Below are 14,915 nucleotides of genomic sequence, written 5' to 3'. Positions count from 1 at the left end.
CACTGCTCCGACTCCAATGTTTTCATGTTAAAACCTACCTAACTTTGATGAACTGATTTATGAATCAGTGATTCTATGCTTTCCAGGTGTGTAGCTTTTCATGAAATTTCTGTTGAGCCTTTGTATCAGTGACAGCTTTTGGCTTGATGAAAGTTTCTGATTTTTAGGATTCTACGATCCCCACCATATGTGGCAGACCTTTGGCAGAGCGGATGGTGAACGTAATGCTTGAGCACACAGTGCAAAGGTCTAGAGCAAGGGGAATTGATGGCTTTCCAAAGACAGTTGTGCATCTATCTGGATGAAGGCACTTCATTAATGGCAGTTGGCTTTCATAACATTCCTGGGCTATTTTGCTAGAGAAACTTTCAATGAGAAAAGGCTGATCCTCAAGACCTTGAGAGGTAATGCATTCACACAAAGTTACAAGCATGGCATAATCTCTGTAGGGTGTTCCAAGTGTTACTGTTATGCAAACTCTAGTCACAGTGCTGACTTGATTTCAAACTCTGATACTTGTAAGAGTGAGTTTGTTACCTCCTATGGGATCTCAACCTTTAAGGATTTTAACATTACTTTAATATCAATCTAATTTTGCTTCTGTTGAATGACATATGTGAAGGAAAATTAGACCCTATTACTATATTAGATTAACTTGGTTTCTGTTGTTGGCTATTTTTGTCCCAATTACTTTTGTTCCACTTAAACTGATGTGAGTATGGAGCTGACTTCTACCTGCATTCCAACCCATAAATACTCAGCATCTCACAAAGGTCAAGAAACTTTAAGGTACGCACTAAATGTTATCCTGAAGGCTGAGAATTAACAGTTGTCTACTCTAAATTGTAGAGATTTTTAGGAATAATTAAAGACAATAATATCCAGACATTTAAAGGAGCTAAACCAGAACATAAATACATTTTTTTTGATTTCCAATATAAATCTTATTTTGATATCTTTGATACTTCCATTTCTTCTTTGACATCTTTTATTCACATATTATATATATATCAGGGAAAAGGATAGAAATTATTATTTGAGTACTTTAATAAATATTTGTGATTTTTTTCTATCAACTTTTTTGTCTAGGATTTAGAATACTGAAGAAAGTTAATGCAGGAGAGAGAAAAATGAACTATGTATCCCAAATGATTTTCAAGAACGTATTTTGAGATGCTTCTGTGCTGCAGTAAGCTATAGTTAATAATCTGATAGCCCCAGTCATGTTTAGTCATGGATGTTTTGAATAATCTGTGAACAGGTATATCTGATAGAAAGAAAAACTACATATTTTGTAGTTCTCTGCTCCTTCAGGGAGTACGTGATCTGTATGTATTTTACTTCTGTGTTTATATACATGCACAGCCTTGTGAAGCAAATGCTTTCTTCCTTACTTTGCTTCCCTTATAATATTTGTAACTGAGTATTCTGCTTTACAGGTAGCATTTAAGTAACGCAGTGTGAGGGGACATAATTGAAAGTATCCTATTATCCTAGGGAAAAGGAATATCAAACTAGTCCCTAAGTTATTTTTTGTTGAGTATATGTTTGAAGTTTAGAATTGCTTTTATAAGGAAAGCAATTATACTTGTGGCAACTAAAGGAAAAGATCAATGTTCAGAGCACTTAACTGAAGAGGTTAGGTGGACAATTACACACTTACTGAACTGCCATTGGCTCTGACTTGTCAGAAGCACTTGATCTTTCTGAGTGCAAAATCTGATGTCTGTGTAATCTAAACTGGCTCATTTTGTGAGCACTGGGCTAAGTGTTTGTCTTAGCTGCTTGTATTGGTCTAAAAATACAAGGGGGGGGGGAAGAGGTGGGGAGGGAGAAGATCTTGATGCTGTGTAAGCACTGCTCAGCAACAACTAAAACATCGGTATGTTATCTTCACAAATCCAAAGCATAGTACTGTGCAAGCTTCTATGAAGAAAATTAATTCTATTCCAGCCAAAACCAGTAAACTTATGCATGACTGCCTTCATGGAGGGTGTTTTTATGCCCTGAGCACGAATGTCCTTCTCTGTTTATGAATAGAAGCTTACTGCTTCATGTGACTTTTCTTACCCAGTCTTGCACAAGAGGGAAACAAAACTGGAACAGTTTCTTCCTTCTGTGTTCTCTTGATCACAGCAAGAAGTAGTGGACAAGCAACCCTTCCTCTACCAGATGAAGATTTATGGGGAGTTAGAGATGGGGCTATATATCTTTGTACAAGTATATAAGCTCTGTGATGATCTTGCACATCAGTACTTTCATCTTTGAAATCATTCTTGCTGAAAAGAGGAATGCTTTCAAGGTGAGGAAAGACTGTTAGATTATTTACTCAAACCCCTTGAGTGTATTAGTCCATAAGTCATCACCAATTAAAGTGAGTTGAAGAGCTTAGTTATAGTGCATCCTCCAAACAGTCTGTAGTTGTTGCCAGATGACTTCTGAAATATAGTCTGACTCCTTTTGTATATTCCAGGTGGTAATACTCTTCTCAGATACAAATTTGGGCTTTAAGCTTCATTTTGAGGTCAACTAGTTTCTGTCAGATGCAACATTATAGTAGACTAAATATATACTTGTGGTATAATTGCCTAAAGTAACTAGGAAAATAAAACTAATATTCACATTTTAAAGAAAATGTACAGCATTGAAGAGGCTTTCAGGGTAGGGCGTAGCTGCATTACCTGAGCGTTCCCTAGGCTTCCAACCTTAGATGCTATGGCACCGGGGGAACCTGGTGTGCTGATTCTAAGGAACATTACGGAGTGTAGAGCGGAGTGGAGACACTGCGGCTAGGCTCTGTGACCAGGTGGGGACTCAATTGTTCTTGTGCACACCAAGACTGATAAGCTGTGCTTTTGCTACCCTGAGCCAACGACCTGTCATGTTTTTGACAAAATGCTGTACTCTAGTGTACTTTTGCTCATTATAATATCATTGTAATACCAAAATGCACCTCCATCTCAAAAGCTACCCACCTCCAAGGTGCAACCACCCCTCACTGGGCACGCACTCTGAATTTCTTGGAGCCTATTCCTTTAAACGGAGACAGGAAAACTTTTCACCAATCATAACTAAGATATGCTTGACTAGAGTCACTCAAGCTCCACCTAAAAGATAGAAGATAGTATAGATTGGCCTAAGAGAGAGGGGATGTCAGGAAAAATACCATCATTAGGGGAGATACCATCATGAGGAAATATGCCATCCCGAGGACCTCCTGACTTCTGGGATCAGTCAACGGGCTGAGCCTCTTCCCCCCCCCATTGGGACGCCTTTGGGTGAGATTTGAACACTTGGTTATACTGGGTGTCTCTGCAGAAACTTAGAAATCTCTATACAGTCTTTGTGCCTTTTAATGTGTTAATTTCCAGGCTGTGCACCTGTGTATTTCATGCATGCTAGCTTGCTTTTGCAGACAGTAAATTATCACCGGCAATCCAAAGAACCTGTGTACCTGTTGCTGTAATAAATTGCACTTAACTGCATTGTTCCTAGCTGTGATAGTTCTCATTGAATGTGACTAGAGTGAGGGTGTGTTATGTTGTTGGTGAATCTGTGATCGTGATAGTTCAGTGCTCTGAATCTGACCAGACCCATATCGGTTAATGTGTTATTGGTGAATCTGTGATTGTGACAGTGAACTACCTATGTGATTGTGATCTATTGTGATTGTGAACTACCCCCAACCAGACCCGTAACAGTTAATCGGCTACACCCCTTAATGCGACAATACTATAGGTCTTATGGTGTATGATACCTCCCTGAATTTATAAATGACTTTAAGAAATTGTTCTATGATTTTATTATCTTGTATGTCCTAAAAAAAAAAATCAACACAATTCTTCAGTGTTAATCACCTATCTGATATTGTACACAGATTTAACACAGACTGTAAGGTGGTTCTTAAGTGTCACATTAGCCTCCTTTGCCCTAGACATGGTTAGAGATCAGCTCAGTTTGTTGTCTGAGTCTCTTCAGTTGCAGGTGCAGTTTTCAGATCTATAGTAAAGACTCAATCTGATTCTCACAAAATCTTATTAGATAGTACCTCCATTGGAGGCTGACTTCCCACTAATTTCTAGTGTTTCTCCATTAGCCACTTCACTTTTCACGTAATATGTGCTTTGTATTTTAGTTTTTAGAAATTGTCTGCTGTACAATACTATAATTGCTTCACAAATGGCCATTATATCTATGTAATTATTTTTATAATTTGTTCTTGCCATTTATGAGTGTTTAACTAATGGAGGTGGAGCTTGACCAAAATCCCTGATCAAAATGTCAATATTACCTTTCTTTCAGTGATGAGAGAGTCAAGTAAACTTTTCATGGCTATCATAAAAAAAAAGTCAGAATTGCCAGATGTTTTAACTTGTATGTGGATGTTATTTTCCCACTGGAAGCTGTCTACCCACATGTACTGTCAGGATTTAAATCATGTTTAAGAATAATATCGTACGACAACAGACTTTGGTGTTATAAGGACAGGGCTTTTACTGCATATATTTCCATGTAGGGAAAAGTGATAGGGAACAGACTGAGCAGGGAACAATAAAAGTCTCTCTTAAATGGTCTTTAAGATTTGCAGGAGTGAAAGTAAAGTAAATTTTTCATCAAAAGCTAAAATGCTGTACTCTCACTCTTCTCTAAGCGAGAGAATGAGGTAGCAATAGAGGACAAGAGGAAATGGGCACAAACAAACACAGGAGGTTCTCTCTGAACATCAGGAAGCACCTTTTCACAGCGAGGGTGACAGAGCATTGGCACGGATTGCACAAAGAGGCTGTGGAGTCTCTGTTCTTGGAGATCTTCAAAAGCTGCCTGGACAAGATTGTGGGCAACTGGATTTATGCTGCTTGAGCATGGGGATAGACTGGATGATCTCCAGAGGCCCCTTCCAACCTCAAGCATGCAGTGATTGTGATTTTGTAATATGAGGCAAGAAATGACAGGACTTTGCCAATGTAATGAAAATATGGTGAAGGATCTTAACTAGAGTAGAACAGGTTCTCATTTTTAATATTATATTGATGTTTGATTTCTGAATGGCTTATGAATGACATCCACGAATTATTAGATGTTACAAACCTGAACACTACATAATTTATCAATTTCAAGTACAGCAGAACAAATTTATAACAAAGCTATTGGCTTTCTGGACTTCCAAAATATCTGTAAGAATTGATTATAATACTTAAGCTGTGTATTAAACATTAATCTTTTAAAAGCATTTATAATTAGGGTGTTAATACGAAGCCAGTTTCCTTTTTACTATGGTGTAGCACTGCCTGGAAGTGGGAGAAGGTATATTGATTTAATGAATTATTTATTCTTTCAATACATTCAGTGAACCTGATATGTTGGACTTTCTGAAGTAGAGGTATCACATGAGATGATCTTGATACAACGTGCTGACCTAAATTTCCTTTAGATTTGTGGATGTTCAAGTCTAGAGTCAGAGACAAATAAGCCTTTGGTAAGCATAAGTGGAACAAAACTGAGTACTGATGTGGAAGCAATGCTGAGAGTCAAGCCCAACTCTTCCCACAGTGAAGATGGGACTGTGTGTGTGTGTTGCGGGGGGGGGGGCAGAATCTTGTGTACAGATCTCCAGGAGCTCTATATGACTTTTCAGGCTCATTTATAGGGATCTCCAGGCAGACAGTGGCGTCACTGTAGATGGAAAAGGAAATGTACAGCAGCACTAGTACTCAGTGATGACAAAGCTCCAGTGTATACCCATTAGAGTAAATTTCTAACAAATGAACCTAATCATTACCATTAAAATACAAATAACTCCTACCTGTTACGTTTGAATCCTAAACATCTTGTTGGAGATTATAGGCACAAATGCTGCTTACTGATAGAGGTTCAAATGCAGAGACAAATCCTAATAAGCAGAGGACCTGATGTGTTTTGAAGTGTAGGGATCCTTATTTGCATTCTATTTAACTTGGACAATTTACCAAAGTAGGAGAAAAGCTGAAAACAAAAGCCTTAGAACATAGCTACTTTAATGGTAGGGCAGATGCTTTGTACTTTCACAATTGCTTTGTAATGGAAAGAAGACAGGCTTTATCATTAGACTACAGTAGTTTTCTAAATAGAAAATAGCACCTGTAATGACCACCTAGCATCAACCCCACTGATGTGATGCACTGCAATTACGTGCCTGTTTGCTGTATCATCTCTTTATCTCAGCTATCTGAGAGTATTCTGGAGATATCACAATCTGTTCTTCTCTGCTGTTTTGACTGGTTTCCTGTCCTATCTAGACAATTCAATAATGGAAAGAGGATGTTACCTATTTCCAAGACCTATGGTTCCTAATAAACAGAGTGGGAGAAACAGCTACAGCAGACAGGCTCATGGACCATATATCTCTATGTAAGAGATGTTTTTATAATTCTTGGTCTCTGTAGCAGTATGTCCTGATTCCCTGACCTGTTGTAGCAAAGTGGAGCTTGCCAGAAGAATGCAACTAAGGAATTTTTGTGCCAAGTTTATCATAAAATACTCTGTCCTGGTCCTAGGAATGTAAGAATTGGCAGATTGAAACGTCCTTCACTGCACTGAAATCTTATTCCTTACAAATATCTGATGGGAGAGTCTGATGGGAGCAGGTGGAAAGAAAGCACCTTTGCCCTGGCAGGTTACCAGTGCCAACCTTCTTTTACAGATCTGTGTGAAAACTAGGTTGACAATGATATCACATAAAGGGGAATACAGTACGTGCTACAGAGCCTTTTCTTAGTCCAAAAAAACCCACCCCAAAACTTCCCAGTGTGGGATTTTGTAGAATCTCTTGATGAAGCTGCACATGAATGAACGCTACTGAATATGTTTAATGCTCCTTTTTGTTCAAGTTCACACAGAAGCAGAAGACTAAAATTGCCACCATTAAAAGTGCAGAGAGAGCCTCCAGGAAGCCATTCGGTGCTACTGTAATAAACATTCATTATTAACACTACTTTGTGAACTAAGAACGAAGCTATTTTTCTGGTATGACAGACCTGCTGTGTACAGCTCTGAAGCATGCTAGGGATACATGATAAACTAAGTATTGATATTTAACAAGAGTCTTTACTAATTCTTCAAATTTACCCTCATGGGCAATAGAAATAATCATATTCTGTATTATTTATTTGAAGATGCTGAGTCAATTATTGGGCATAGTAAGAGCACTACAATGTTTTTTCTGTCCAGTTCAGATCACCTTATGGCCCCAAGCAGGTTTCTTTAATACATTTGTAGCAGCCCAGTGGGAATAGGGATATGCTTAATGGAACTACTCAGTAGCTAACATATTGGTGACAAGGGCATCATGACCAATCAAGCCTGTTTATAAAGGACTTCATTTATGTGGATCCTTTTACTACTATGTGAGTTCACATGAGTTTGCATTAGTCCCCACTGAGCCCTTCCTGTGGGTCTGAAAAGTGCATTCCTTTTATACTGGAGACTCAGGAGCTGAGAACATGCTGAGTCTGTTAGCATTTAACACCAGGTTTTTCTGTAATTTATCTGGGAGTTGTCAACAAAACAGTCCACTTACTGGGCAGCAATATTGACAATCTAATGGACAAATCAAGTAGGACTGTTAGTGGGCTGTATTTAATCTCCATGTCAGAGAAGCATTTTTGTGAGAAGGGTCTCACTGGACTACAAATTGAGCATAAGCCAGCTATATGCACTGGCAGCAAAGAAGGCCAACAGTGTAAGGAAGACATGGAGTTACTGGAATAAGCCCAATGTAGGGCCACAAAGGTGATCAAAGGACAAGTATATCTCTTATATGGTGAGAAGTGGACAGAGGTTGTATTATTTAGCCCAAAGAAGATAAGGTGTGGGGTGGGGAAATCTTATTCCTTGCAAATATCTGATGAGAGGATGTAACAAAGAGTATGACTGTTTCTGGTGGTGCTCAGTGACAGGAAAAGGTATGATGAGCACAAGCTGAAACATAGAAAACTTGATCAGAATGTAAGAAAAAACAGATCATAAGAAAGAAAAAAAAAAACTGTTCTACTGTGAGAATGTTTGAATACTGGACCAAGTTGCACAGAGGTGGTGGAGTCTCTATGCTTAGAGATATTCAAAACCCAACAGGACACAGTTCTAGGCAATGTGCTGTACGTGATCAAGCTTTTTGCAGTGGCAGTTGGACTAGATGATACCAGAGGTCCCTTCCAGCCTCAGCCATTCTGTGACTCTTCAAGCATCAAGTCCCTGAGATAAGCCAATATTTTTTTTTGCCAGCCTTCTGCACCTTTCATGCATCAGTTTTATAGATGGGGTAGGTAGCACCTATTATTTCCAGAGGTTTTGGATGTTTCCCATTACCAGACCCTGTAATCTGGACCCTGTAATGTAAACCCAGCTTTTCTTGGTTTGCTGAATTTTACCTTATTCCAGCTGACAGACTGCATTAAAAAAAGTTTATACTTTAATATTGCTGCTCAATATCATGAGGCTCTCTAGACTCTTCAGTGAGAGACCTTGGCTTGAGAATGAGGCTTCTTTCATTTCATCTAGAAGGAGTGAATAACAATGCTGTTCCAAAAGGTAGAGGGAGAAGTTCACCCTTTAGGTGGAGGATTGGAGTTGGAGTGTGACATCAGCCTGCCAAGGTGGCCTGGTCCTGTAGTCCTGCCTCTCATTCCCCTCATCTCTGCTCTGGACCCTCACACAAGACCCCACCTGCTTCCTTTCCTCTTGTATTTTTCTACTACACATACAACATTCTGTTTACCTGTGTTTTTATACCATACCTATTATGATTCAGAATATCAGAGCAACATATTTAATGGCTTAGTACATTATTACGTACATTACAGTCAGATGGTAGTAGTTAGCACGTTGTCTGAAAGAATAGGCTACAGGAAAGAAACCTGGCTGAGAGTTCTCTGTAATTTTCTCAGATATGGCAGTGGTGTTCTGAAGAATCATGGACTTTATTTGTGGTTTTATTCTGTAGCAAAATGAACAAATGAAATAATTTTAATGAAATTAAACAAGCTTGACTTTCATTTGGCATCTTGTCAGACTCAAAGATAAGGTAAAGAACCCTACATCTGAATATATGACATTCAGGATGAATTGTGATTTACTCTTTTCAAGCAGCAATACACAGGCAGTTCTTTAAATTAAAGTAGTAAGAAGACAACATTGATGTTCTCAAGAGAGTAAGTAGCTGTCCTGTCACTAGCACTGCAGATTGCATTTTGTAGTTTAAATTATAGAAGCAACAGACTTTTTCCTTTAATTAAAGTTTGAACAGAAGGGGAGGCTGGCTGGCAAGGGCTGGTTCTTGCCCCAGTTAAACTAAAGTATCCTATTAGTAAGTTCTGTTGGGAGAGTTCAGCAACTAAAAAGGACACATAAGACATATTTTTCTAACTTTCTGAAGGCCTATTCTAAAAATAAGAACATATTCACTGTATTTCTGCCTATTTCATTTCAAATTCATCAAAGAGCTGGGAGTTCATATCTGCATCTGTTGGCTTCAAAGGCAAAGTTTTGGTACAGGACAGATGATGAACAGAATTAAGAACTGGTTTCTCCTTGAAAGAATCTATAGCCCACCAGTCTATCTTTCAACTATGATTAATTCTTCTCCCCAGCCTTTAATATGTTGCTTGTTGTGGGAATACTTGTTCCGGAAAAGGTTAGAACAGGACAACCTCATTAGCTGACCACAATGAGACATCAGATTTTTTTCCGCTTTTCCGCTTTTGACTGTGATGATCAATATAGGAAAAGTTCCTCTGGATAGAATTTTGATGTAAAAGAGTCTTTGTTTTGAGTACCCAGAGAGAGGAGCAAATCTTTAACTATGTGTAGGTGTTTGAGTAAAGCACAGCTTGAGTGTCTGACAGACTCTTTCACTAGAATGCCGTGAACTGCAATTGGCTTTGCTTTTTATTGATAGGAATCAAGTAGAGCTTTTTGCTCAAAATACCAAGAGCCAATTTTTACTTGTGATTTATCATTGCCATTCTCACTCCTTTCTGTAGAGGCTAACATTTGCCCTGTCTTCTGACCAGATTCTTCTATCCTGGTGGTCTCTGAACACCTTAAAGTCTGTGCCAGAAGCAATGTAAAAACACCCATTGTAAGTATGATTGCAGTACCATTATGCCCTAATCCAAGCAGGGGAGCAACTTACCAAGGCATAGACATACCCAGCAGATGCTTCTGGCTAAAGATGTAACAGTCATTTGTCCCCAGCAAAACTTGTGCACTGTTGTCGTACTGGAATTTATCACCTCTTTTGGCCTGTTGGCAGAAAAGAATTTGCAAGTCTTCCTCACTGATTCAGTGCAAACTTCACCAGCTAAATGTAAACTTCTGGAAGAGATGGTTTGATTTAAACTGTGACACTTGCAACCATTTGCTGATCAAATGTCTGCCTGAATCTAAACCAAGTGATACTTAAGAAGATAAGTTATGTCAATCACAACCTCTTCTAAGGTGATCTGGGTTTAAATCTAATCAAGTTAGTCCTCAAACCCTCCTGAAAATGTGTTTATCCTGCAAGAAGCTTCAGCTAGAACTCTGTTCATCTATTCATCTTAAATGTAATATTTTCTTATAGAATGTTGAAAAATTGCTTTCTTAAATGTAGTCCAGGTGAGAACAAAATGTCATATAAGAAACAGACTGAGAGGAGAATAGGAGTCCTTGTATTCCACACAGCGTCCTTAAAACAAAAAGATGTTTTTAAAAAGATACTGCTTCAGGAAATTTGTAGACATGGTGCTTCCAGTACTGTAAGTGGAGGAAGATAAAAATTATATAACTGAAAATATTTTTGATTTCCTGTATTTAAGCAAATTTCTATACGTTATTATTGAGATATTGAGATTACACCCTCTCTAAAGAAGACCTTATTAAAAAAAAAAGCGTGTAGCACAGATGAATTTCGTATATAATAACTAAGATCCTCAAAAATAGGAGTGTATGGTTAGGTGAATTCTGTCAAAATGACGAGTGTCCAGAAGGTTCTGTGGAAGAAAATGGAAGCAGTTGCTTGGTTGTAGTTTTGAAAATAACTTATGTGAACGCCTGTGCTGGGAGCAAACAGTGCATCAAAACTTCGTGCTTTTTAGTTCCAAACTGACTGTTGAAGTCCTGCTCTTGTCCTTTATTGGATGTCTCTCTTATATGGATGTTTCCACAAACTGTCTCTAGCTTTTCCCAAAAAATCATAATTTGTATTAGTTTTACATAATCACTAGTAACCTATGTAAATGTGTACATGAAGTCCAACCATAAAACCTACCTGTATTTAAACTGAGTATATGTGTCAGAATGAAACCAACACAGTAACTTATTGCTGGATGTTGATTCTAACACTCTCCCCACACAATGATTTACCAAGAAGAGCTACCTTTTCACAGTGTCACTATCAATCTTGCTGAACTGTGGAAAAGCAAGTAGCAATCCAAAAGGGTCTATAGAAGAGTCATTTATCATCTGTAGAACAAGCAAATATAGTGAAGGGAGGTGTAGAACTTCTTAGTAAATTAAAATGTACAAACATGCATGCCTGTATACAATACAGTGCAAACCCCAGGAGAGGGAGGAATCATTCTCACCTGTGCTGATGGTGCTTGGAAGGATAAGCAAGGAAATGCTGAAACTTTAATCATAGCCATTTTTATCCAATATTATTGGTTGGTCAGGTAAGCAAAGACCAAGACTCTGTGTTTTAAGGACACTCAAATTAAGAACACTCAAAAATGCTAATCCATGTTGGCTGAATACCAACCTTATGAGATTCAAATGAAGTTGTTTTGTCTATTTTAAGCACAAAATTTAAGGTCATGTGACTTGCAGTTTTTGCCTTTTCCAGCCATCCTTATTTTGCAGTTCTGTTCCATGGAAAAGAGAAATGCATAGATTTTTTTCATCCTGTAACAGAGTGAAGTGAAAAATTTTCATAACGCTTCTCTCCAGTTTTTCTGAGACTCCATATATGCAATAGTCCCAGTGATGTGGGAAGATACCTGTGTAAACAACTCAAATTCTCCCAGCTGCTCTGCAAACAACACTACATAGGCCCTCCTCCTTTCTTGGCAAGGTGGAGGTAAAGTTGAGGCTGCCTGGCCATCACTCTGCAAAATTGCTCAAGCCTGCAGCATGCCATGTGTGGCACAGTGATCAGAGGCCCTCCCTTGTTGTAGGAAGGCTGCTGTTGAGCAGAAATCCTACTGTGGACCAGAGAAACCAAAACAGTCAGTGGAACCAGCACAACTCTGAAGCAAATTTCTTTCAGAGGCAAAAGTTTCACATGCATTTTTTTTAACTTGATGGAAAATTAAGCTGTAGTTTAAATTTTTCTCTCACTTATATGGCTTAGTTTGTAGTCCTGAATGATTAAAAATGGAAACTAGAGGTAGCACTCCATACTTGCCTATGCCTTCCATATGCTGAAAAAGTTACAATCGCTTCTGATCTTGTGCTTAAAAAGAGTTTAGAGGACGTCTGTGCAGCTCCAGAAGGCAAATTTAGCTAACTGTAGATGCATCTCTAAAGTGTCTTTGCAAGTAAGATGTCAGTGCTGGTTAGGGAAACCAGAGTGAAACTGCTAATCACCTCCATCATTTATTCTAGTACTATGACATATTTCTATCACTCATTTGCAGTATTCATTGCCAGCTTCAAAGGAAAAGTATAATAGAACAGTGAATGGTTTTGGATGTAGCTTTCTTTTACATAGGAGTATCTTATATTAAAAACAAAAAAACTTTTGAAGGCAGAACTATAGACTATGGAAAAAACAATCACTGTGTTTTCAGTAAAGTTAGCATTAGACATAGGTTTCACTAGGTTCTGTCAGCTTGTTAGGTATGGGTCACTCTTTACTTCTCTGTATGGGACTATATCTGCAACCTGTAAAGGCAATTGTGTATGCCCTCTATATGAAATACCAAACTTTTTTTGTATTATGACTATACCAATTGGGTTAAACAACATATGTTTCCTTCACTGTGCCTGTAATATGTGCTTTTAATAGCCTAGAAATATTGTCAGAAAAAGAGTAATTTCTATTTCTTATGATGATTACACTGTTGAGGATGTTGAAACCAGGAATGAAGGGTGTGATGTTGAGAAGAGACATATCCTTTACTGTCTCTGTTAACGACCTAAGTCCCAATCTGATATCAGATCTTGTTTGAGAGATGCCTCACAGAAATTTAAGACACCATATCACAGGATGGTTGAGGTTGGAAGAGGCCTCTGGAGATCATCTGGTCCAACCCCTCTGCTCAAGCAGGGGCACCTGGAGCTGCTTGCCCAGGACCATGCCCTGATGGGTTTTGAAAATTTGCAAGGAGGAAGACTCCACTACCTCTCTGGGCAACCTGTGCTGGTGCTCAGTCACCTGTAGAGTACAGAGGTGCTTCCTGATGTTCAGAGCAAACCTCCTATATTCCAGTTTGTGACCATTGCCTCTTGTCCTGTCACTGGCCACCACTGGACATTGCCTCGTTCCATCCTCATTGTAACCTCCCTTCATGTATTTATAGACATGGATGAGATTCCCCTGAGCCTCGACTTCTCCTCGCTGGACAGTTCCAGCTTCCTGAGCCTTTCCTCATAGGAGAGGTGCTCCAGATCCCTCATCATCTTTGCTGGACTCTCTCACGTAGCTCCACGTCTCACTTGTACTTGGGAGCTCAGAACTGGACTCTCTACTCCAAGTGTGGCCTCACAAATACCAGAGGTGGAAGGATCACCTCTCCTGATCTGCTGACAACACTCCTCCTAATGCAGCCCAAGATACTGTTTGCCTTCTTTGCAGCAAGGCCACACTGCTAACTCATATTCAGCTTGGTGTCCACCATGACCCCCAGTCCTTTTCCGCAAAGCAACACCTGAAAGGAAAAAAGGCCACCTGTATTTGAATTGTGTTTTGTTGTTCACTTTTGTAGCTTCGACTTGAGGTTATCAAGTGTAATTTCTGGTGCCTTGTTCTGATTATTAAAGAAAATAATGTTGTCTTTTAGTCATTAAATGTGCTACCCCAAGGAGGAAAAAAAAAAAAAACAGCTGAAAGGCCAGTACTATATCCATTCCACGAAAGATAAGATTTAGTTAGTAGATAATCTGAGGTGCTTGTTCTTCATTATGTCTACCTCATTTTCATTGGTCATGCTGTGATTAGAGCATGTTCTTTTGCAATGAGCACAGACCTGGCCCTAGTCATGGCCTCTGTTTCAATGATGACCTTAAAAGCAAAAAAGCTTCTTTATGGCCATTGGTGTGCATAACCACAGTCCCGCTGAAACAAATGTTTTTCTTTAGTAATTGACATGTCAGGAGGTTAATAGCAGTTTATGTCATGGTAACATAAAAAGATATTTGAATTTTCAAAAATTAATATCATAATTGATTTCAGAAGTGATTCAGGTGATCTCCTAAATATAAAACATAACCTCTCCTAAAATTAAAAAATGAAAGTTCTAAAGGAAGCAATTGTATATTCTGATTTTTCTGTGTTGCAGTTTGTGGTTACTTAACACTTGCATTCCTTTTGAGTTAGGATGATAAAAGACTGTTAAACAGGATGATGAAAACAATGTAAAACAAAAAGTGTAACTAAGTCAAAATGCCTTCCTTCAGAGTACCTACCTTATATTTGTAAGTGCTTCAAGAAGAGCAAGATCTTGCTAGGGTAAGAACACTATGTGAACGACTGTTGAGAAATCCTCATGTCATTTGCTAGCCTAAGGAAGCCCTTAAGAAGAACAAAACCTAAATGCTGAGTCATACACTTCGATATCATCAGTTCTGACCTGATTTCTGTTAGTAATGCTTTGGCTATTGAAGAAAAAGTTGCAGTTCTTATCTCCAATTACTCCAGTGGCTCTGGGAAAAAAAAGTACCATAGCTCAGGGGATCACCTC

Source organism: Anser anser, assembly GCF_964211835.1.
Source record: "Anser anser genome assembly, chromosome: 2".
Lineage (NCBI taxonomy): Eukaryota > Metazoa > Chordata > Aves > Anseriformes > Anatidae > Anser > Anser anser.
The sequence above is the reverse complement of the archived record's forward strand: the minus strand, read 5'-3'. Positions refer to the sequence as shown.